The 24,038-nt window shown below is 43.1% G+C and overlaps 1 protein-coding gene across 1 annotated transcript in view; it reads right to left on the bottom strand.

Annotated features, from left to right (window-relative positions):
• Window positions 1-24,038, bottom strand: part of DOCK10 (dedicator of cytokinesis 10) — a 277,694-nt gene that overhangs the window by 207,634 nt on the left and 46,022 nt on the right. The window lies entirely within an intron of this gene.

Raw genomic sequence — 24,038 nt, 5'->3', positions numbered from 1 at the left:
TTTACTTATCAGAGCTCATAAGTTCCAGAAATGAAATGGGCTCATCTGAAACATGCAGTCCGCTGAATCAAAACGATTTATCAAAAGTATGCACGCATTAACCAAACCCATGTGAGTGACACCAGTGTTCCCCCTGTGATTTCCTCTCAATAGCATGCTTGTTCTGTTCCCACACATGCAGTTCTGCAGCCTAATACATTTTTATATTTACACAGGCGGCTCGCAGGGCTGAAAATATCTCTATTACTGAGGTCAGGCAGGGAGCTCCACCGAGCTGACCTCTTCGGAAAAGCAGCTGTACAGCATTTTCACATCCTATCAGTAAGAATTCAAGGCTTCAGGAAGGACTTTGAGGTCTTTGGTAGTTAAGAGTCTAGGACTCCCTGACTCCTGTGAGACTAGTGACTTAGGAGGGAACCGGAGAGATGCTTAGAAGTCACGTGACCTGCCTGGAATGGCCTCAAGATCTAATGGTATACTCCAAGAGAATAGGACAGCAAGGGATGCTTGCACCAAAAATATCTCGTGGAAAATAGATTTTGCTTACAAATGAAGAAACTATGAAATCCCCGGTAGGATTTTTCAATGTCGAGATCTTCCCGTTTAGCTAATCCTTTTGGTGTAACTCTTGGAGATTCAAAAATGTTTTCTTTGGTTTCTGGGCTCCGCAGAGCAGAGGGTGTTGCAGGAAGTTTGGAGGTTTGTTTTGCTCTAAGGTGTGACCCCAGTGAAGTGGCTTTCGCAGAGGCATCTAGCAGAAGGTTCAATTAGGCATTAATTGCTCCGTCATCTGTCACAACACAGCCTCGTTTTAATTGGTATGTTTGCCAGAGAAGTAAAACATTTTTTTTTCTTTTAAGAGGTACTGGCTACCAGTAGTTTTTCATCTCCCTATGTTTTCAGCAAACATATTTTAGTGCGGCTGGAAAAAGAAGAAAAAAATGCTAATGATGCTGGCAAGTCCCTGAACTCCCTCCGGACCTTTGTCAGAGTGCCCGGGTGCTAATCTAAACCATTTTTTTTACTCCAAACAACTAGGGCATTTACAGAAGAGAGGTCACAATTTAGCCTGTCTGGCTTGTGTATTGAATATCTATATAAATGGTGTCCACCAGAGACAAAGCATCGAGTGGGTTTCCATGATTATGAATGTGTCTTTTCAAATAGGATTGCTCCTCGGGGCTCCCTGGATGTCGGTGCTCACCCTGTCCACCCACTCCCATACCCCATGACCTATCACTCTCCAACCATTCTCTCGGGTTCTGGTCATCTGCTCATGACCGAACAGCTCGAATGCAGCAAGACACGGACTGGAGGTGCTTAAACACTCCAGCAACTCCTGTGGGGAACAGGAAAGGGAAGGTGGATCCCTCAGTTGCACACCATGGGCTTGGCAGGGAAGAGGCAGTTTGATACCAAATTCCTTTCTAGCCACCTCTCGCTAAGTCTGGCTAACCTCTAGGGTGGCTTTTGGAGTCAGATGTTTTGGCAGATGACAAAGTCTTGGGGGGAAAAAGCGATGTGCTTTCTAGCTATTAGAGTCCTGCTCTATTCATCGATCCCTGTTCTGCCTCTGAGGAATTCATCCGTTATTGATGCACTGCCATTATGGACAGAGTCTCAGAATTCTCTCTCTCTCTCTCTCTCTCTCTCTCTCTCTCTCAACTTCCAGCATCAAGGAAAGGGAACCTCCAAGAATTAGTTTCTTGTGAATTCATTACACACTACAGTTACCCAATGGACAAGAGACCAGAAGGATGAAAATCAGAGAATAATAGCTGGACATACAGTCCAGCGTTTTATGAAAATTTTCAAACGTGCAGCAAAATTGCAAGAAAGGGATCAGATTCTGAGCTCTAAGTTTGAAATAGTAAATTAAGCTGGAGGTGCGGTAGGGTGGGGGAAGAGATAGAAATCAACCCACAGACATAAGGGACCTTTTTTCCCTCACATTTGGCGTAGATGTTGACACACAGGAAATAGTAAAAAAGGAAGAATCAACTCCCCACAGGTGTCTGCCATTTTCTTTGAAGTATTAATCAAATGAATCATTAACTTGGCCTTCAAGCATTAAATGTGCACCGAACACTATTGCTGACAGCAGGACGTTATCATAGAAAACAAACATGCCCTCAGATGCAAATACTGTAATTGAGAAATGAAGTACGTATGTTTCCTTCCCTTCTTCCCAAAGTCCAAGTGAAGTGACAACAGAGCGGCATAAAAGGGAACATATTAATGACAGTGAGAAAGTTGGGGGCGGGATGGATCTTCGAGCAGATGAGAGTTTTCAGAGTTTCTCTGAAAGATGAAAAGTGAACATGGTCACATGGATCAATAACCAAAAATGAAGGATGAATAACAGCTTCCAGGGCAGGAGAAGGCCGTGCAAAGAGGAGCCACAGTTTTCAACAGAGCCCTGGAGGGGGCCCTCCAAGCTCAAGGAAAGTAGGCACTGAGTGTGAGAGAGTAGCTAGTGGACCCTATCCCTCACCCCAGCAGACAGAACTTTAGAGCACAGTAGCTCTCTGCAGAAGGGCAAAAGATTCCAGAATAAGTAGCCCAGGTGTCAGCTCCCCTTGGCCGGTGGAGGTGGGCATGTCTACAGCCTGCCCGCCTGGCTCACACACACTCTGAAGAAAAGATGGCAATGGGCACACCTGTCAGCTTGAGAGCTGAGAGTCAGGTATCAGTCTGAACCTAGTGAAGAAGGGGGCCTCTAGGGCTTTTCTCCCTGTTCCCAGAGCTGGAGGGCAGAGCACTCAGGCTACCCAAACTAAGTAGAACCCTCCTTATATTTGGATTTATTCATAGAGGAACTGACAGTGTATGTACTGAGCCACACGGTCCAAGTCTAACTGATCCCGGTGGCAGCCTGGAGGAAGAGGCGGCAGCAGAAGGCAGTAGAAAGGCTCCCAGTGAGCTGCAGAGTCAGACACACTCCTGCTCAGTCAAGGCTCTGCCACCCATAAGCTGTGTGCTCTCGAGCAAGTCGTTTAACCTCTCTGAGCCTTGAGAGTATCCGCTGTAACATGGAGATAATCCTTTACACCTGTCAGGATGTCGGCGGGAGGAGAGTACCTGAAAAGACTGGTACAGAGGGACTTCCCCATGGCACGGTGGTTAAGACTCCACGCTCCCAATGCAGGGGGCCTGGGTTCGATCCCTGTTCAGGGAACTAGATCCCACATGCATGCTGCAACTAAGAGTTCGCTATGCCGCAACTAAGGAGCCGGCGAGCTGCAACTAAGGAGCCTGCCCGCTGCAATTAAGACCCGGTGCAACCAAATAAATAAATAAAAAGACCAATAGAGAGCCTGGCCCGTAATCATCATTCACTGAGCAAGTGTGAGACTACCTGTGCTGATGGGGAGGGTGAAAGCTCGGTCTCCTCCCCAAAGCCTCCAGGTTCGGCTTAAACATGACACTGCCGCCGAGAAGCCTCCCCTGACAGACCTCGTCTCACAGCCCGAGGTAATCAGGAAGCGCAGTCCCATCACTGCACCCTGTGGGCTTCTTTCCTAACACATAAGCTGAAATTACATTCCGATGGATTTCATTTTTAAGAGCTGTCGTCCCCTCTCTGTAAGAGCTGGGATTGTGCTTCGTTCACTATAGGCCCTGTGTAACCATGCAGTAGATGCTCAGTGAATAATAACAATAACGAAACTTATAATAAAGCAAGCCCTTCCATAGCACTTCTTATGTGCCAGGCACAGTTCTACTTAATATTTACACACACATACTGATTCATTTACATCTCCATTATGAGATCGTGCTCTGATCACCCCCATTTTCCAAGTGACGAAACTGAGGCACAGAGAAATTAAGTGACTTGCTCCTAGACTCACAGCTATTTAAGTGGCAGAGCCAGAATCTGAACTGAGTCTGAGCCTTTGAAAACCAATTCTGAAAGCCAAATATATGCCAAGTAAACCTTGTATCTTCCAAAGGTGGATTTATACCAGAAAAACATTTGGCACATGGCAAAGTGTAGGGATGCAACCCCGGAACATCCCCTGTGAGAGCTGGTTTGTCCTTCAGAGGAAAATCTGTGATGTTTCCTTGGATCACAGTTTCAGAAGGCAGCTAGTAGTGTCAGCAAGCTGTTTGGGGTGATAATTTAAATTGCATTTTAAAACATTTGAAAATGTAATGAATTTGATAAGATAATTTTTAAAAACGTGTGCTGTGTTTACTATGTGAAGCATTCATTGGCAGAAATGACTCACCTGTCGAAACTGGCTCTGAAAGCGCACAGTTCGAATGCGGAATTGTGATTGGCTTGCTTTGTAACTCCCTGATGCGACATCTGTCCTTACATACAAAGATGCTGGTTAACACCGAAATGCCCCAAGAGGCTACTTTGGGTCCAACAAGAATGAAGCCATCACCCTAGGACACCCTTTGAGCCTGGACATGGCTCCAGGAAGAAGCCTGCTGCCACTCCCCCTGGAATCCATTGGAAGCTGACAGCCTGAACACCTTGCTGTTCACAGGGAACCAGCCACCTGCTTTTCTGGGCCAGCATGAGAATTTGGTGGGGACTATGAAATTGGTGGAGTGGAACTGCCCCCAGTCTTTGTTGCCCCCTCCTTCACCACCAGCACTATTCTATACAGAGTTGTGTGATGGAAAGAAACTGGAGATCAAGGTAGAAACTTCCATCCACTTCTTTAAGTTGGAGCACAGCCTTTCCATGGGAACTCAGTGCTTCGTGGAGTGAATCAATCAATCAATATGTAACAAAAACAAACTCCCCCTCTTCTTCCTCATCATTATCACCCTCAAAGTCTGAATCCTGCTGGGCTGCTTTGTAAATTTTCCAGAGGCTCAGCAATTGTTCCCAAGTGAAAGTGACCCCAAAGGAGGAGAACCCTCATAGATTAAAAGCAACTTGGGCGGGCTTCCCTGGTGGCGCAGTGGTTGAGAGTCCGCCTGCCGATGCAGGGGACACGAGTTCGTGCCCCGGTCCGCGAAGATCCCACATGCCGCGGAGCGGCTGGGCCCGTGAGCCATGGCCGCTGAGCCTGCGCGTCCGGAGCCTGTGCTCCGCAACGGGAGAGGCCACAGCAGTGAGAGGCCTGCGTACCGCAAAAAAAAAAAAAAAAAAAAAAAAAAGCAACTGGGGCTTTAACCCCAAGCTGAGTAAAACCAGGTCACGGACTGACCACTTTCCCAGGGCAGGGATTAGAATGAATCTTTTAACTTGTCTGTTTCCAGATGGTAAGTCCCCTCAGGTATATAAACTCAATTAAATGGATAGGAGGGAGTCGATCAGTGCTTTCTTAGCTAGAAAGTGGAAAATACAACCCAGCGAAGTGATGCTCCCTGAGGCCCAGTGGCTCTTTATCAACTTGCATCTTTGCCTCTCCTGGTGCTACTTCTACTCAAGAGCTTGGGACTTGTCTATTTTGATAGTAACCATGACCTCTTTTTCCCCATCTGTGATTTGTAAAGTTCTCTTCTTTCAGCTTCTCTCTCTTCATTTTCACTTAATTATAGTGGCCTCCTCTTTACAGGCATCTTTCGCACGCGCTGACATTTACTGAGTTGTACAATTAATTAATCACTTTGGAAACAGGCACACTGTTCGTTCATTTAAGAAATCCAGGTGCTGCTGCCAAGCTCTTCTTTGTCTTCATTTCCCTCCTTCTGGCACCAGCCCGGCTTAAAAGGAGAGTACTCTTTGGTTGGTACATTTAGATGCATCAGAAAATTATCCTTCATCCCTCTCTGGGGTGGCTTCCTCATCAGCAGCTTCCTGCAGAATGTGTGGATAACGTCAATGTTCCATTAATATCATACCTTACATTTCTCAGGCTTCTACGTTTGACTGAATGCTTGTCAGGTCAGAATAAATCTTTCTTATTCTTAGTAGAAGATGGTATAGTGTTGCAGTAAGACAAAGGCTCAGGAAGCAGACTGCCAAATTTAAATCCCTGTTGAGACACTTGCTACCTTTGTGACTTAAAGCAAACATTTTAAACCTCAGTTTCCTCATCTGTTAAATGAATGAATACTCATGAGGATCTAATCGCCATGTCAGTGCCTGGCACAGTGCCAGACTCATGGTACGTAAGTATTCAATACATGCGAGTTAGTTATTACTAGAAGAGAGAAGATCTAAGGATTTCAAACATGGCTTGCTTTTTCCCTGTCCCTTTCACAAGTGGTGTTTTTAAAAAATCTCTGGACTCTTCCTTGTTGAGTAACACACGATGTTCCCTGTGTGATGGAGGAACGAGGGTGTTGGGCATGGCTCCTCCGTGCTTTGAAGTTAGCTCCCATGGTAACATGAGACAAGTTCCATAACCCCTTCCCAGGGCTTTTCCATGAATAAACACATTTGAAATAATATAATAATACCTCACTTACCCAGAGGGCACTCATTTTGCAACCTCAACTATTCTGATCACAGCCAAGCCCCGGGAAGCAAGAGAAACAACCTCTGCAGGGCCAGAGACAGCACCCGATTCATTAATCTGGGAAGGTTACAGGAGTGGTTTAGAGGAGGGGTCTTTGTACATTTACCCATTTACAGCCACCTTAGACAGGATTCCAAAGAGGCTGCTGAACGAAGCTTGCAACAGCCTTTGACCAGAAGCACTATAATTCTGACTTGCCTTGGTCCAGTGGGAACAGGGCCGAGCCACTTAGAACTGGAAGGATGTCCCTGCTGAGGAATGGAGTGCTGACAGCCTCTAGCTTCTTCAGAGGGTTGCGGTGGTCCCAGCAATTAAACCAGCGGGCTACCGAGACCCACGCCACTAGATGGGGTTGCGGACTGTGTATCTGGAGCAGAGATGAGGGTTCATGGTTCTAGCTTGGTACCTGGGAAGTGATTCGAAGTTTGAATCCTCTGAACCTTATTTTCCTCAATTTTACAACGGAACTAAGATGACCTCTTTTGCAGAGTTATTATAACAAAAGACATGCTATGTAGGAAACACTGGCATAGATGGTAGATTTTATCTCTCTTTTACCTGCATTATTAATAAAACTATTATGTTTATTATCATTATTATTCCAAGAAAGTGCCAAAGAGGGTAACAGTCCTGTAAGTCAAGGTTCAACGCTAATACAGTCACATGTAAACACACAAACAAAAGAGAGAGCCTTGGCACTAGAATGAATTGGCAAGGTCAAGAGTGAGGTGAGGCAGGAAGTGTTCTTGGCTCCTTTACACCACCAAGTTGCCTGAGTCCAACTAACTTAAAGGTACAAGCACCCACAAAAGGAAGGGCTGACAAAACAGACTGACAAAAGTACAGGAAATCAGTATCCCTAGCATCTGGGACCATAAACATCATAAAGGTCGTAAATTGTACAGTGTTCTAGTCCAGGGCAATAATGAGAGCTCACGATAATGACACTGGTGCATCAGGAAAAGTCAAATTATGTCCAGGGGCGACAGCTTCAGAAGGAAGAGAAACCTGTGAAACATTCGAGATAAACTTCCGCCAGAGACTGCTTTTAGTTTTTAAAAGTTTATGATTAAATGGGGTCAATTTTGTGATCTTCCCAAGTTAGCTATGTAAAAAATGTTCTCAGCTGAGGCTGGATCAATGAACTATTAACTGTACTTTCAGTACTTGTTCTATTTTATTTTCTGTGTTCATTTCTTACCCCTTTGAATTGTGGCCGGAATTAGCCACCCACGTCCTAAACATTCCAAGTTAAACCTCATTTACAATAAATCATGAATTGCTTTCCAAACATGAAAATGGCAGTCTTTTAAGTCATTTACAAATGTGCTTTCCAAACCGATTCAAGAGCTGAAAAGGATCGTGTCAACCTGAGCAAATCTCAACTCTGCATTCTTTGCCAGGACTCAGGGGAGCAGCCCAACATATAATTTTAGAATTGGTGCAAAGCACCCAGCTCAGGCTGTTGAAAGGAAATGAGGACAAAGCAAGGTTTAAACCCAGCAGGAGAAGGAGGGGCGGAGCTATATTCAAAAGATTAACTTGATAAGATAATGTTCAGCTTCTCTTTAAACCCTAAACTACAGGATGTGGATTCTTCAAGTTTGTGTTCCTATTATCTCCGGTTGCTGCTACTGACAAATGAAGCTACTGCAGTTCTGCAGGGTGACTTGGGTACCCTGCATTCCAGTGGGATGTGATGGCCACAGCAGTGGATGGGGTTTGGGCTCCGACACTAATTAAAACTTCAGACAGTCCTTGTTACTTCTCTCTCTCTGGATCTAAATTTGCTGGTCCATAAAATTAGAGAGTTAGAATAGATAAGCTCAGGTTCCTTCTAGGTCTAGGGTCTAAAAGCTTTCTCCAACTGCAGATTCACAAAGACCAATAACACATGTCTGGGCTTTGGGGTCAGTCACATATAAACATACAAACAAAAGAGGGGGAGATAGAAAGAGTTGTTGCTGGTATCTCTCACATTCCCCCCTGCCAATATTTTTTTTAAAGGCTACACTGAATCACAAACAATGTTGAAAAAGAGGTAAAAGCACTCTGAAGAGTGAGGGGGAGGAGGAAACATTGGAACTGATGTAGTGGATGGGGGTGTCCAACTAAACCCATTTCCTTTTTTTGGTGATCAAGTCGTTGGCCAAGTGAGAAGCCAAAAGGACTTTATCCTACCTGCTCCCTTCCCTGATCCAGCCCAATAGCCAGAATCTTCACCACAATGAGCTCTAACAGGTACACAGCAACGCCCTATGGAGTGGAAGCAGGATGATGGTTGGGTAATGAACGGTTAAGACTTGGTTGGCTTTTCTCCAGAGGTTGATCCTTTTGGTGTCCCACAGATCTGAGCTTGTCACTACCTGTATTTGTGACCCTGAGCAAACAACCTTTTTTTTTTTTTTGCGGTACGCAGACCTCTCACTGTCGTGGCCTTTCCCGTTGCGGAGCACAGGCTCCGGACGCGCAGGCTCAGCGGCCATGGCACACGGGTCCAGCCGCTCCGCGGCATGTGGGATCTTCCCGGACTGGGGCACGAACCCGCGTCCCCTGCATCGGCAGGCGGACTCTCAACCACTGCGCCACCAGGGAAGCCCTGAGCAAACAACCTTTTGATCTTCGTTTCCATCGCAGTGAAATGGGGGTGATGACAGTGTACCCCTACCTTATACGATGAGAAGGAGTAACTGAGATAATCCAAATGAAGGACTTAACACGCTCAACACCGTGCCCGGGACGGAGTAAGGACCCAATAAATAGAGAGCCTTTGCTATTTATGAACTCAACTCGGGGACTTTCCGAGTTGCCAGCCACACAACCAGTGAGGCAGTGTGCCTCTCACTGCTGGGCGACATTAGGAGTCATGGAGAAACAGAAAACCTCCCCTAGTAGGAGAACTCTCTAGGCCCCCAGCATTTTAGAAGAGAAGAATGCGAGACAGAATACAGGATGTTAATGTTTACCCTTTAGGCAAAGTATTGTCATCCTGTTTTCTATTCAGGAGCAGAAAGGAACAGGAGGAAGACACATTTCAGGGAACTGAATTCTGACTACGGGAAAGTCTCTCCCTCCCTCCCCTTCGCCCACTATGACCCCTACCCAAGGAGGACACAGGAGCCCTGCCCTGCACTGAGGAGGGGGCTACAAAAGCCCTGCCCAGCCTGTGGCCAGCTTAACATCAGCCTGGACTACACAGTCCTTACTGGAGCCGGAAGCAGCCCGGCAGGTGGCCGAGCTGCCAGCGAACAAAGCCACAGTGCCAATGGCCATTTTCCTCAGGGCTGCTGGATTCCGTGAGGCTGCTATGCTTCTACTCTGAAAAACCCTGAAACCTGGCCATACAAGGATTTCCCAAAGTCAACTGCCTGTGCCCTTAGGTCTTTAGAAGTATATGTGTGATCAGGATAGGATTCTATTACATTCCTCAAAGGCAATGCCAGATATCTCAGTGCAAATCTTAATAAAGATTTAATGTGCACCCAACCAAGGGATGAAGAGAAGGAATTTCCGATGAACATTATTTTGGCTTTTAAAGCAGTCTATCACTACACATCTATGAATAAGGACGTAGCATTTCAGATCACTTTGTAATTCATTTAATATATCAAATTTATTTTGAAAGGAATAGCCTAACAATTTATATTATGACCACCTTTGTAGGAGGTAATGGGGCTATAAGCTTAAGAAGCAAGTGTAGGGCTTCCCTGGTGGCGCAGTGGTTGAGAGTCCGCCTGCCGATGCAGGGGACACGGGTTCGTGCCCCGGTCCGGGAAGATCCCACGTGCCGCGGAGCGGCTGGGCCCGTGAGCCATGGCCGCTGAGCCTGCGCGTCTGGAGCCGGTGCTCCGCAATGGGAGAGGCCACAACAGCGAGAGGCCCGCGTACCACAAAAAAAAAAAGAAGCAAGTTTAACCTTGTCATCAGAGGCAGTACTGTCTAGTATATGTGCTGGGCATGGAGGACTCCGCAGAACTCCAGCCTGGTTTTGAAAGTCAGGTCTGTGTCTTCCTCGCTTGAAAAGCTTCAGCAACTCACGTGACTCTTCTTCACTTTCAGACCCACCTCAGAGGACTGCTGTGAGAATTAACAGAGATAATGCATGTAAAAGTACATACGTGATATGTTAACGGCTGTTTTGGAACGGTGCTGCAAGGTCCCATCATCTGGTATTGATGTACAGCCGTGGTTTCAGATTTCTACCTATTTCCATGCAAAGGCGGACCTACCCACCTGTCACAAACTCTGGATGAGACGGTGTGTGATCAGGAGGGCCCTTGGAATACTACTTTTAGTTATGACAGGAAGTGGACGTTGGTACACTGGTGATGAAAACATGGCTAACTGTGTGAATCTTAGTAAATTCATCATTTTCAGGATGTGGAAAGTGACCATGGCTGCATTTTAAACTTTTTTGTGTTTTTTTCTTTTTCAGGAAAAGGTATTGTATATGAGGGAAGGTTTTTAAGTATGCATTGCTCACATCTGTGGCCATCAACTCGCTTTAGCGTGAAAAGGACACTACTGATTTTCAAAATTCAATTTTGACAAAAACCAAGTCTGTTTAGATGAGGTGCACTTGTACGTGGCGTAGTTGCTCTTAGGCCTTTTAGCCAGTTTTGTCATTGATACTATTTGTTTCCCTGGAATTGATTGTGGGATAATTTGAGTCAACGGGTAAGTTGTCCAAAATAAAAGGCCGGGCCATTACTTGGCTCAACCATTTCTCCTTCAATAAAATTCTTGCTCAAGTCTTTTGTACCAAACGGCTCACATCTTCCAGCCCTTAAAATAAATTTCTCTTAAGTCTTCTACCCACTCCAGCAAGCACCCCATCTCTCTCCTCTCCTTTCCAGCCCCACATGATAAAAGCTCACGCTATAGCTGGGGGTCAGATGCAGTGGGACCTGGTGCTCACCAGGGGTGGGGATGGGGGCGAAAGAGGATAAGCTGCCCGGTGCGACGCAGAATATCAGAACTAAATCAGCAGCAAATAAATCCTAAAGACGAGGCATCCCTCAAAACTTAAGGGGACCGGTAAACATGAATCAGAACACAGCGGTTTACAGGCTGGCATGAGGGGTCTGATGCCAGAGTCCGAGTCCTGGCTCAGCCACGGATCATCAATGTGACGATGGATAAGGGACTTCACGTCTCAGTGTCTCATCTGTAAACTGAGGAAAGTAAGTGTGGTAACAGTTACAGTGGCCATATAATTGACGGTCCAAACCAGGACCCTTTTAGAGGGTGCTATTAATAATGATGCCAAGACATTGGGCATAAATAGGAGCTATGCACAGACAAACTCGGATGCACGGTCGCCTTGGTGATAATTTCTAACATGTATGATTGCTATGAAAATCAAATAAGGTAAAAAAAAATCAGATAAGGTAATCCATGTGAAATCATTTAGGCGAGTGTTTGGTATAACAGTGTCAATAAATGTTAGTAACATGAGCAGGACTTAAGGGTCGAGGGGTCCAGTTTGAACAACATGACAATAAGTGCTGAGCAGCTTTCGATGTTGGTTCTTCATGGAGGTGGTTGGCTTGCAAGGAGAGCACATTTCAGGCTGGCAGGGGATGTGGGCTCCAGACATGAGGCTGGAGGAGGGGTAGGAACAAGGTCTGAGGCTTTATTAGTCATGCTGACTGAGCTTAGGGGCAGGAGAAGGAAAGAAAAGAGTTCCAACTTAGCGTTCATGTGGCCTCCCAGGAACCAGATTTCCTCTATATCTGGGATCCCTAAATCCTCACTTCTACCTTCAAAATCTACCCTAACCCCCCAAAGGCCTATTTCCACATTTCCATCTAGATATTCCGTGCCCTGCCAAGTTCAACATTGCCTTTGGGCTTTGTTTCTGAGTCACCTCTGCCTTGCAACTGTCCTGTTTTTTTTTTTTTTAATTTTATTTTTTACTTTATATTGGAGTATAGTTGATTTACAGTGTGTTGGTTTCAGGTGTACAGCAAAGCGAATCAGTTATACATATACATATACCTATTCTATTTCAGATTGTTTTTCCATATGGGTTATTATAGAATGTTGGGTAGAGTTCCCCACGCTATACAGTAGGCCCTAGTTGATTATTTATTTTATATGTAGTAGTGGTCCTCTTGGTTTTAATGGCTGCGTCATTGTTCCTCAGACTTTGGGGTAACCTTTGCTGCCTCCTTCTTCACAGTCATCCACATGCAACGGGCAACAAGTCCAGCTCACAGGCGCTGCTGACAGAGGCCAGGAGGACAGGAATCAGACAGCAGCCTGCGCTGGGAATACATGCGAAACCCAGGCCTGATGAGGCAGGTGTCTCATCTCAAGAACAGTGAGCCTGAGAATTGAAGTCCAGAACTCCCAGCAAGCCAAGGAGGACTAGAGCAGAATCCAGAAAGAGAGTCACTACCAGACATGCCATGTGATCCAAAGCCACGAGAGGATTTTAGATCTGGAGACAGATTCCCAGAGGCGAGACCGGGGTCCAAAAGAGAGTGGTGAACCCAAGGGGGCTCCAGGAGAGAGGGATGTGGGTGTGTAGGCTTGGGGATATGGACAACATTCTGTGGAACAAACACGCGTCTCTCCAGCTATCTCTTGTCTGTGTTTCCCCCAGTATAGGTTCCAAAATCTGTGAAGGTCTGTACCCTCAGATCTCCCAGGGACTTGTGAACACAGCTGCATGTCTCAATTCCTAGCACCACCCAATGCCAGCTCTAGTTCTTATTACTTGCAATCTCATGGTATTCCAAGAGCCAGACACTGATGATTTAAAAATGGCAATCTAGGGCTTCCCTGGTGGCGCAGTGGTTGGGACACTGCCTGCCAATGCAGGGGACACGGGTTCGTGCCCCAGTCCAGGAAGATCCCACATGCCACGGAGCGGCTGGGCCCGTGAGCCGTGGCCGCTGAGCCTGTGTGTCCGGAGCCTGTGCTCCGCAACGGGAGAGGCCGCAACAGTGAGAGGCCCGCGTACCGCAAAAAAAAAAAAAAAAAAAAAAGGCAATCTAAAAATAAATGGCAATCTATTTCCAATTTCCAATTAGAGTTACATGTTACATGAGTTGTAAGTTTTCTATGTATTTTCTTAATATTTTGCTTCTCTTACTGCTTGTCTGTGAGTCAGCACGAGCAGATGAATGAAAATGAATGAACAAGTGGCAAACGGAGTTACTAAAATCATTCGGAAGCATCTGGTTTTACTTGGCTCAGCACCTTGGTGTTATTTGTATTATTGTTGTTCTTTTAAAATGTTTACTCACATCCTGCCTCCATTCTCCCTAGCGTCAGAAGCAAGGCCTATCTCTGTGCACTCTCCAGCATCTTGCTCCGTCCATCATTCCCCTCCCCCTCTACTGGCTCCTTCCCCTCGGCAGCATAAAAGCTTCTCCCACAGATTATATAAACAAACTAAAAAAAACCTCTTTCAACCCTGAAAATTCTATGGCTACCGCACTCTCTCGCCTTCCCTCACAGGCAAACGACTGGAAAGCATCATCTAAAGACCCTATTTCTTTCCTTCCTCTTTTCCCATTCTTTCCTAACCCCCCGGCACCCACTTCATCGAACTCTCTTCACCAAAGGGTCACCAGTCAGCCCAGCCATGTGATTTCTAGATGGAAAAAAGATTGCTGACATCCTTCAATGTACTTTTTCTCTTACAAAACTGTTCCTGAAATATCACTCACAGCATGAAATTTCACATGCAAACCTTCAAGGTTGCTTCCACGTGGCTATCCCAGGGAGCAGGTTCAGCTTAATGAGGTGTTAATATGTCAACTTTCCTTCCTCCCTCCCTCCTTTCCTTCCTAATAAGCATGGAAAGAAGAAAGGAAGGGAGGGAGGGAGGGAAGAAAGGAAAGGAAGAAGTTTTCTCCATTTAATGAATATTTACTAAAGGTGAGTCTGTGCCAGGCACTGTCCCAGGCTCAGGCGATAGAGCAGTGAACACGGACATGAGAGCTCTTGCCCCTCGGGGCTCACATTCTGATGTCAGTCTCAAATAAAATATGATTTCCTCTTAGGAAAAGCTTACCCGTAAATACCATGATGGTGTTTAGGATTCTCTAGCCTAAAATGAGCACTGCCTGGTGTAATGTCCGTAATTTCAGAGGAGAAAAATTAAGCCCAAAGAAGCAACTTTTCCCAGGTCTCCAACCTGATAGTTACTATCTGACAATACGCAGAGTAAATATTAGAATTTATTTTATTGCATGCCAAGTACTTGGAGAAACTCAGCGATGGATTGAAAGCTTTATTATGTGTGATGTAACAAGTTCCCTCTGACGGCTCTTCAGAACGCACCCTGCTTGGCGTCACAAGGTGCTGATGCAGTCACTGTTAAATTGGCAAGTGACCTTAAATTAGAAAACTACGGTCTATCAAAGGGTAAGAAAATGTGGCTTTTCATATCATACAATTTATATGCAAAAATACTGCTGGCCCCAAGGAGCTGATGCATGGTGAGTCTTCTGAAGCTACACAAATTATGTCCTATTATTTATAAAAAAGTCCTGGGGTCACTCAAGCTATACACACACACATACACACACACACAATTACTAGCTTCACAGGTCATGCTTCAGTCTCATTGCTGCAGTTTCTAATGGTTCGTGGGTCTGGTTTCTAAAAGCACAAGGAAAGAATCATGACCTCTGAGGAACTCTTAGTGTTGGGAAATATATATTCTGTTTATTATAGTCATTAATGGAATTGTGCTTTCCGTGTATGGAAGACCAAAAGGTAAATGCTTTAACAGCGCAAGAAACAACCCACTTTATTCCTCCTTTTATTCCTCCTCTCTCTTCTTTTTTCTTTATTTTGGTAAGAACACTCAACATGAGATCTACCCTTCTAATTAATGTTTAAGTGTACAGTACAGTATTGTTACCTATAGGCACAATGTAGTACAGCAAATCTTGAGAACCTACTCATCTCACAGAACTGAACTTCATACCCATTGATTAGCAACCCCTCTTTCCCCCTCCCCACTTTAAAAAATAAATAGATGTATTTTTTAGAGTGACCAAGCCCACTTTTAAACTGTTTTGTTTTGAGCACTTCCTGTCCACAGCTCATGGAAAGTAATACCGCCAATTCTGCTAGGAGGCCAACAGAATTTCAACACAGTCACAACATCTGGAGGGTGTCTTTGCCAAAAGTAGGGCAGGATCAAGGGACTGGAATGTGAGTCCATGTGCCAGCCATGGCCTCTCTGCATTTCCTTTAGAGAAAGGGGCTTCGGAACAGTGCTCTAGCTGTTCCTAGAAAGAAAAGCAGTTACTAGAAAGTGATGTGTTAATTTGGCATTGAAGGAGTTAACCTACTGAACCGGTTTAGTGCTGTTTCCTGCCAACAGTGGGGAGGCAAAGATTATTATGAGAAGTGGCATCTTATCAGCATTTTTATTTAAAAAAATTTTTTTAACTTTTTATTTTATATTGGAGTATAGTTGATTAACAATGTGTTAGTTTCACGTGTAAGGCAAAGTGGTTCAATTATACATATACATGTATCTATTCTTTTTCAAATTCTTTTCCCATTTAGGTTGTTACATAATATTGAGCAGAGTCCCCTGTGCTACACAACAGGACCCTGGTTGCCATCCATTTTAAATACGGCAGTGTGTACATGTCAATCCCAAACTCCCTAACTATCCCTTCCACCCACCCTTCCCGTCTGGTAACCATAAGTTCGTTCTCTAAGTCTGTGAGTCTTAACAGCATTTTTAAATGATTAGCTTTAAAGTTACTGGTTAGCTAATAATAGTAGAAGTAATAATAGTAGTAGTCTCGGCAATCTTTCAGAGTATATGTATTTAGCAATAGATATAGAGAAGGCAAGAGCAGGTGCTGGGGATGTTGCTAAGCCATGGGCAGGGCTTACCAGAGGTGTGCAACGGTATACAACAAAGCGCCTAAAATCGAGTTTTATTCAAAGTATTGGGTTGGCCGAAAAGTTCATTCGGGGTTTCCTGTAACCGATGAAAACCCCGAATGAACTTTTTGGCCAACCCAATACTATGAAAGGTCAGAAAGGGGCAGTTAATTCGGCCAGGACAGTTAGATATGGTTTCTTTAGAGGCTAAAAGATTTGAGCGGCATTATGAAGGATGGTTAAAAGACGTTTGGGAAGTGAAGTGCGGAAAAGGGTTTCAATCATGAACTGCTGTGCCCCTCTTGAAGGCATCCCACTTATGCAGACGGACGCACTTCTCTGCCTGAGGCTGAAATCTCTTACTATAAGCACTGCCCCCTGGTGTCCACTGTGAGAAGAGGCCTCAAGTGCAAACGTTCATCCTCTTTGCCATATTGCTCTATAAGAATGACCAACGTGTCATCCTCAGCATTATTTCTTCAAGTTTCATCCCTAAGTCGTACAATGAATAAAGGTGAGCTCTGACCAGGAACTGCGATAATAACAATAACAACCACACGCAAAGCTTTCTCAATGAGTTTACGCAGAAATAAATCTGCTTCTTCTTAGGGCCCTTTATTGACCGACGTGAAGAGAATTACTTCCATTTATTTCTTCGGCCTTAGTGGCTGAGATCTGGTCAACCGTTCAGCTCTCTTTAACTGGCGAGTAGACTGAGATACAGAAAGTGTTTCAGAGACTGCTTATCACAGTGTGACAACAGCTGGGCCACGCCTCAAGGAGTTGGTCATCAGCTCAGGCAGACAGAAAGATGCATCCACATATGCAGAAGGAAAGGAATCAGTAGACAGCCTCTCATTACCCACAGCTCCCAGGAAGGGCTTTGAGTGTTGTTAGATGCCCAGAACCCACTGAAGAGTCGGTAAGAACAATGTCAGTGCAGACTGCCCTGGGGTGGACAGGTGAGGACCGACGAATGAGCAGGGAAAGTTTTAGAAGGTGTCAAATGCCATCTCTAATTAAGAATGGAAAGGAATTTCAGGAGGTTACAGTTACAGTTTGGAGTTGGAATTTGGAGTAAATATCCTCAAGGACAGTTTGAGCTTTCTGAGGGTGGGAGGTGGGCCTTTGTTCCACCATATTCCACCAGAAGATGGATCTTAGCAGCAGAACTATCTCTGGCAGTGCAATGCTCTCCATTAGGGTCAGAATGGAGACACATAATCCTGAAGTCATGTTTTACTGATTGTGTTGACTTCACGTTTAATCAAATGAACCTTTTGTTCAAAAAACACATATCCAAAGCACAGACACGCTCTGCGTTGATTTTAGTTTCAAATAAAAGGTTTTATCTAAAAGCAGTCCTGTTCCAAATTTTATGGAGTGGAGTCAATGGTATTTCATTAGCATCCTTGATCCCTAATGACTTTCCTTCTCTGCTAAAACTACAAGAAATATTGTCTTGAAAGTTCTGTGAGATGCATTTATCCTGATAATATAAGGTCAATGACTTCCAAGCCACTTTGGGGAGAAAAGCCACGTTTTTTCCTGTGAAATGTTCAAAGGCAACTAGAGACTTATATCTGCTCCTCAGGCCTAATCATAACAGAGCCCACTGTTAAGTTTGGTAAGTCTATGGAAAGTAAATATTAGAATGACAAAACCAAGAAGCTATTTGATAATCCTAAAACTGATGATGACTAACATTTCTTGAACATGTCTTATTCACTTAGCATTTTCTTATTTAATCTGTGATGTAAGCATATGATTAGCTCTTGCAGTGGGTTTAATGTGGCGTTCAAAAAGATACGTCCTCGGGCTTCCCTGGTGGCCCAGTGGTTGAGAGTCCGCCTGCCGCGGTGCGTGCCCCGGTCCGGGAAGATCCTACATGCCGCGGAGCGGCTGGGCCTGTGAGCCATGGCCGCTGAGCCTGCGCGTCTGGAGCCTGTGCTCCGCAACGGGAGAGGCCACACCAGTGAGAGGCCCGCATACCGCCGGAAAAAAAAAAAAAAAAAAGAAAGCAGCAAGGAAAGATCTGCCCTGAGAACATTCAGAGGGAGGACAGACTTGCTGACCACTAGATTTGCTGACTACTTCTGACCTGTGAGAAATTTCTGGTGGTGTAAGCTACCCATTTGTGGTAATTGGTTATGGTAGCCCTGGGACACTAATGCATCCCTATTTTAAAGTTGAGAAAACCGAAGCTCAGAGAGGTCAAATAACTTCCCAGGGCCACATGGCTAGCATTAATATATGGTAGAGCCATGTTTGAACTTATCTTTCTGACTCAAAAATCTGGGCTTTAAGCATAAAGCCACAGGCCTGGTTTAACAGTCTAGGGAGCATTTGTTTCCCTAAGAAAAAACCAAGAATGACTAGAGTGTTGATGCAGAGTTTCAGGGCAGCCTTTCCAGCAGCTTCCCGCCTTCAGAGTCAATTGCTTGCATTAAAAGAGCCATTAGGGTCTGTTCATCAGCAATTCAGTCCACGTGTGGCCCTGCTTCCCGATTCAGGGATAAAGCCGCTCTACACTTGGCCCCCAAAGTAGCAATCCTGGACTTGCTTTATTTCTCTCATCATATATATAATCACCTTTAAGCATGCTGGGCAGTAATACAATGGAGGATGAACATTAAATTCAATCCATAAAGAGGCTGAAATCAATCAAGCCCTTCATGAAACTAATTTTAGAAAAGAGGTCATTAGATGTATTAGAATCAATTCAGAAGTGAATTGAGAAATGGGATCTCATGTGCTCTTTAGAAAAAACTTTTTTTCAAGAGATAGAATTATTACCTTACACCAGAGGAGGACAGCACCACAAAAAAACTAGAGAGCTTTGGTTGTTCTCTTCCTTTTTTTTAATATACATATTTTTTTCCTTTTTCTCCTTTTGTGAGTGTGTATGTGTATGCTTCTTTGTATAGCTTTGTATAGCTTTGCTTTGTATAGCTTTGCTTTTACCATTTGTCCTAGGGTTCTGTCTGTCCATTTTTTTTTGTTTATTTTTTTTAGTATAATTTTTAGTGCTTGTTATCATTGGTGGATTTGTATTTTGGTTTGTTTGCTCTCTTTCTTTTTTTTTTTTACTTTTTAATTTTTTTAATAATATATTTTTCACTTTTTATTTTAATAATTTTTATTTTATTTTATTTTATTTTTATTTATTTTAATTTATTTATTTATAAATAAATAAATAAATTTATTTATTTATTTTAATTAATTTTATTTATTTTAATAACTTTTATTTTATTTTTCTATCTTTCTTTTTTTCTCTCCCTTTCCTTCTGAGCCATGTGGCTGACAGGGTCTCAGTGCTCCGGAGTGGTGTCAGGCCTGGGCCTCTGAGGTGGGAGAGCAGAGTTCAGGACATTGGTCCACAAGAGACCTCCCAGCTCCATGTAATATCAAATGGCAACAGCTTTCTCAGAGATCTCCATCACAATGCAAAGACCCAGCTCCACTCAACGACCAGCAAGTTACAGCGCTGGACACCCTATGCCACACAACTAGCAAGACAGGAACACAACCCCGCCCATTAGTAGAGAGGACGCCTAAAATCATAAGTTCACAGACACCCCAAAACACACCACTGTATGCAGTCCTGCCCACCAGAAAGACAAGATCCAGCCTCATCCACCAGAATACAGGTACCAGTCCCCCAGACCAGGAAGCCTACACAACCCACTGAAGCAACGTTAGCCACTGGGGGCAGACACCAAAAACAACGGGAACCACAAACCTCCAGCCTGTGAAAAGGAGACCCCAACACAGTAAGTTAAGCAAAATGAGAAGACGGAAAAATACACAGCAGATGAAGGATCAAGGTAAAAGCCCACCAGACCAAACAAATGAAGAGGAAATAGGCAGTCTACCTGAAAAAGAATTCAGAGTAATGATAGTAAAGATAACCCAAAATATTGGAAATAGAATGGAGAAAATACAAGACACATTTAACAAGGAACTAAAAAAACTAAAGAGCATACAAACAATGATGAACAACACAGTAAGTGAAATTTAAAATTCTCTAGAAGGAATCAGTAGCAGAATAACTGAGGCAGAAGAAGGGATAAGTGACCTGGAAGATAAAATAGTGGAAATAACTACGGAAGAGCAGAATAAAGAAAAAAGAATGAGAAGAATTGAAAACAGTCTCAGAGACCTCTGGGACAACATTAAATGCACCAACATTTGAATTATAGGGGTCCGAGAAGAAGAAGAGAAAAAAAAGGGACTAAGAATACATTTGAAGAGATTATAGTTGAAAACTTCCCTAATATGGAAAAGGAAATAGTTAATCAAGTCCAGAAAGCACAGAGAGTCCCATACTCCTTGGATAAATCCAAGGAGAAACATGCCAAGACACATATTAATCAAACTATCAAAAATTACATACAAAGAAAAAATATTGAAAGCAGTAAGGGAAAAGGAACAAATAACATACAAGAGAATTCCCATGAGGTTAACAGCTGATCTTTCAGCAGAAACTCTGCAAGCCAGAAGGGACTGGCAGGACATATTTAAAGAGATGAAAGAGTAGAACCTACAACCAAGATTATTCTACCCAGCAAGGATCTCATTCAGATTCAATGGAGAAATTAAAAGTTTAACAGACAAGCAAAAGCTAGGAGAATTCAGCACCACCAAACCAGCTTTACAACAAATGCTAAAGGAACTTCTCTGGGCAGAAAACACAAGAGAAGGAAAACACCAGCAATAACAAACCCCAAACAATTAAGAAAATGGTAATAGGAACACACATATCAATAGCTACCTTAAATGTAAATGGATTAAATGCTCCAACCAAAAGACACAGACTGGGTGAATGGATACAAAAACAAGACCCGCATATATGCTGTCTACAAGAGACCCACTTTAGACCAAGGGACACATACAGACTGAAAGTGAGGGGATGGAAAAAGATATTCCATGCAAATGGAAATAAAAAGAAAGCTGGAGTAGCAATTCTCATATCAGACAAAATAGACTTTAAAATAAAGACTATTACAAAAGACAAAGAAGGACACTACACAATGATCAAGGGATCAATCCAAGAAAAAGACATAACAATTGTAAATATTTATGCATCCAATATAGAAGCACCTCAATACATAAGGCAAATGCTAACAGCCATAAAAGGGGAAATCGACAGTAACACATTCATAGTAGGGGACTTTAACACCTCACTTTCACCAATGGACAGATCATCCAAAATGAAAATAAATAAGGAAACAAAAGCTTTAAATGATACATTAAACAAGATGGGATTAATTGATATTTATAGGACATTCCATCCAAAAACAACAGAATACACTTTCTTCTCAAGTGCTCATGGAACATTCTTCAGGATAGATCATATCCTGAGTCACAAATCAAGCCTTGGTAAATTTAAGAAAATTGAAATAGTATCAAGTATCATTTCTGACCACAACACTATGAGACTAGATATCAATTACAGGAAAAGATCTGTGAAAAATACAAATACCTGGAAGCTAAACAATACACTACTAAATAGCCAAGAGATCACTGAAGAAATCAAAGAGGAAATCAAAAGTTACTTAGAAACAAATGACAATGAAAACACGACGACCCAAAAGCTATGGGATGCAGCAAAAGCAGTTCTAAGAGAGAAGCTTATAGCAATACAATCCTACCTCAAGAAACAAGAAACATCTCAAATAAACAACCTAACCTTACACCTGAAACAATTAGAGAAAGAAGAACAAAACAACCCCAAAGTTAGCAGAAGGAAAGAAATCATAAAGATCAGATCAGAAATAAATGAAAAGAAATGAAGGAAACAATAGCAAAGATCAATAAAATTAAAAGCTGGTGCTTTGAGGGGATAAACAAAATTGATAAACCACTAACCAGACTCATCAAGAAAAAAAGGGAGAAGACTGAAATCAATAGAATTAGAAATGAAAAAAGAGAAGTAACAACTGCAGAAATATAAAGGATCATGAGAGATTACTGCAAGCAACTATATGCCAATAAAATGGACAACCTGGAAGAAATGGACAAATTCTTAGAAACGCAGCACCTCCTGAGACTGAAGGAGGAAGAAATACATAATATAAACAGACCAATCACAAGCACTGAAATTGAAACTGTGATTAAAAATCTTCCAACAAACAAAAGCCCAGGACCAGATGGCTTCACAGGCGAATTCTATCAAACATTTAGAGAAGAGCTAACACCTATCCTTCTCAAACTCTTCCAAAATATAGCAGAGGAAGGAACAACTCTAAACTCATTCTACGTGACCACCATCACCCTGATTCCAAAACCAGACAAGGATGTCACAATAAAACTACAGACCAATATCACTGATGAACATAGATGCAAAAATCCTCAACAAAATACTAGCAAACAGAAACCAACAGCACATGAAAAGTAACTTGAACCATGATCTAGTGGGGTTTATCTCAGGAATGCAAAGATTCTTCAATATATGCAAAACAATCAATGTGATACACCATATTAACAAATTGAAGGAGAAAAAACATATGATCATGTCAATGGATGCAGAAAAAACTTTCGACAAAATTCAATACCCATTTATGATAAAAACTCTTCAGAAAGTAGGCATAGAGGGAACTTACCTCAACAGAATAAAGGCCATATATGACAAACCCACAGCCAACATCCTCCTCAATGGTGAAAAACTGAAGCCATTTCCACTAAGATCAGGAGCAAGACAAGGTTGCCCACTCTCACTACCATTATTCAACATAGTTTTGGAAGTTTTACCCACAGCAATCAGAGACGAAAAAGAAATAAACAGAATCCAAATCAGAAAAGAAGTAAAACTGTCACTGTTTTCAGATGACATGATACTATACATAGACAATCCCAGAGATGCTACCAGAAAATTACTAGAGCTAATCAATGAATTTGGCAAAATAGCAGGATATAAAATTAACGCACAGAAATCTCTTACATTCCTATACACTAATGATGCAAAATCTGAAAGAGAAATTAAGGAAACACTCCCATTTACCACTGCAACAAAAAGAATAAAATACTTAAGAGTAAACCTACCTAAGGAGACAAAAGACCTGTATGCAGAAAACTATAAGACACTGATGAAAGAAATTAAAGATGGTACAAACAGATGGAGAGATATACCATGTTCTTGGATTGGAAGAATCAACATTGTGAAAATGACTATATTACCCAAAGCAATCTACAGATTCAATGCAATCCCTATCAAACTACCAATGGCATTTTTCACAGAACTAGGACAAAAACTTCACAATCTGTATGGACACACAAAGGACTCCGAAGAGCCAAAGCAATCTTAAGAAAGAAAAATGGAGCTGGAGGAATCCGGCTCCCTGACTTCAGACTATACTACAAAGCTACAGTAATCAAGACAGTATGGTACTGGCACAAAAAGAGAAATATAGATCAACGGAACAGGCTAGAAAGCCCAGAGATAAACCCACGCACATATGGTCACCTTATTTTTGATAAAGGAGGCAACAATATACAATGGAGAAAAGACAACCTCTTCAATAAGTGGTGCTGGGAACACTGGACAGCTACATGTAAAAGAATGAAATTAGAACACTCCCTAACACCATACACATAAATAAACTCAAAATGGATTAAAGACCTAAATGTAAGGCCAGACACTATCAAACTCTTAGAGGAAAACATAGGCAGAACACTCTATGGCATGCATCACAGAAAGATCCTTTTTGAACCGTCTCCTAGAGAAATGGAAATAAAAAA

Source organism: Lagenorhynchus albirostris, chromosome 6 (genome assembly GCF_949774975.1).
Source record: "Lagenorhynchus albirostris chromosome 6, mLagAlb1.1, whole genome shotgun sequence".
NCBI classification, from domain to species: Eukaryota; Metazoa; Chordata; class Mammalia; order Artiodactyla; family Delphinidae; genus Lagenorhynchus; species Lagenorhynchus albirostris.
Note: the sequence above shows the minus strand (reverse complement) of the source record. Positions and strands in the feature narration are given on the sequence as shown.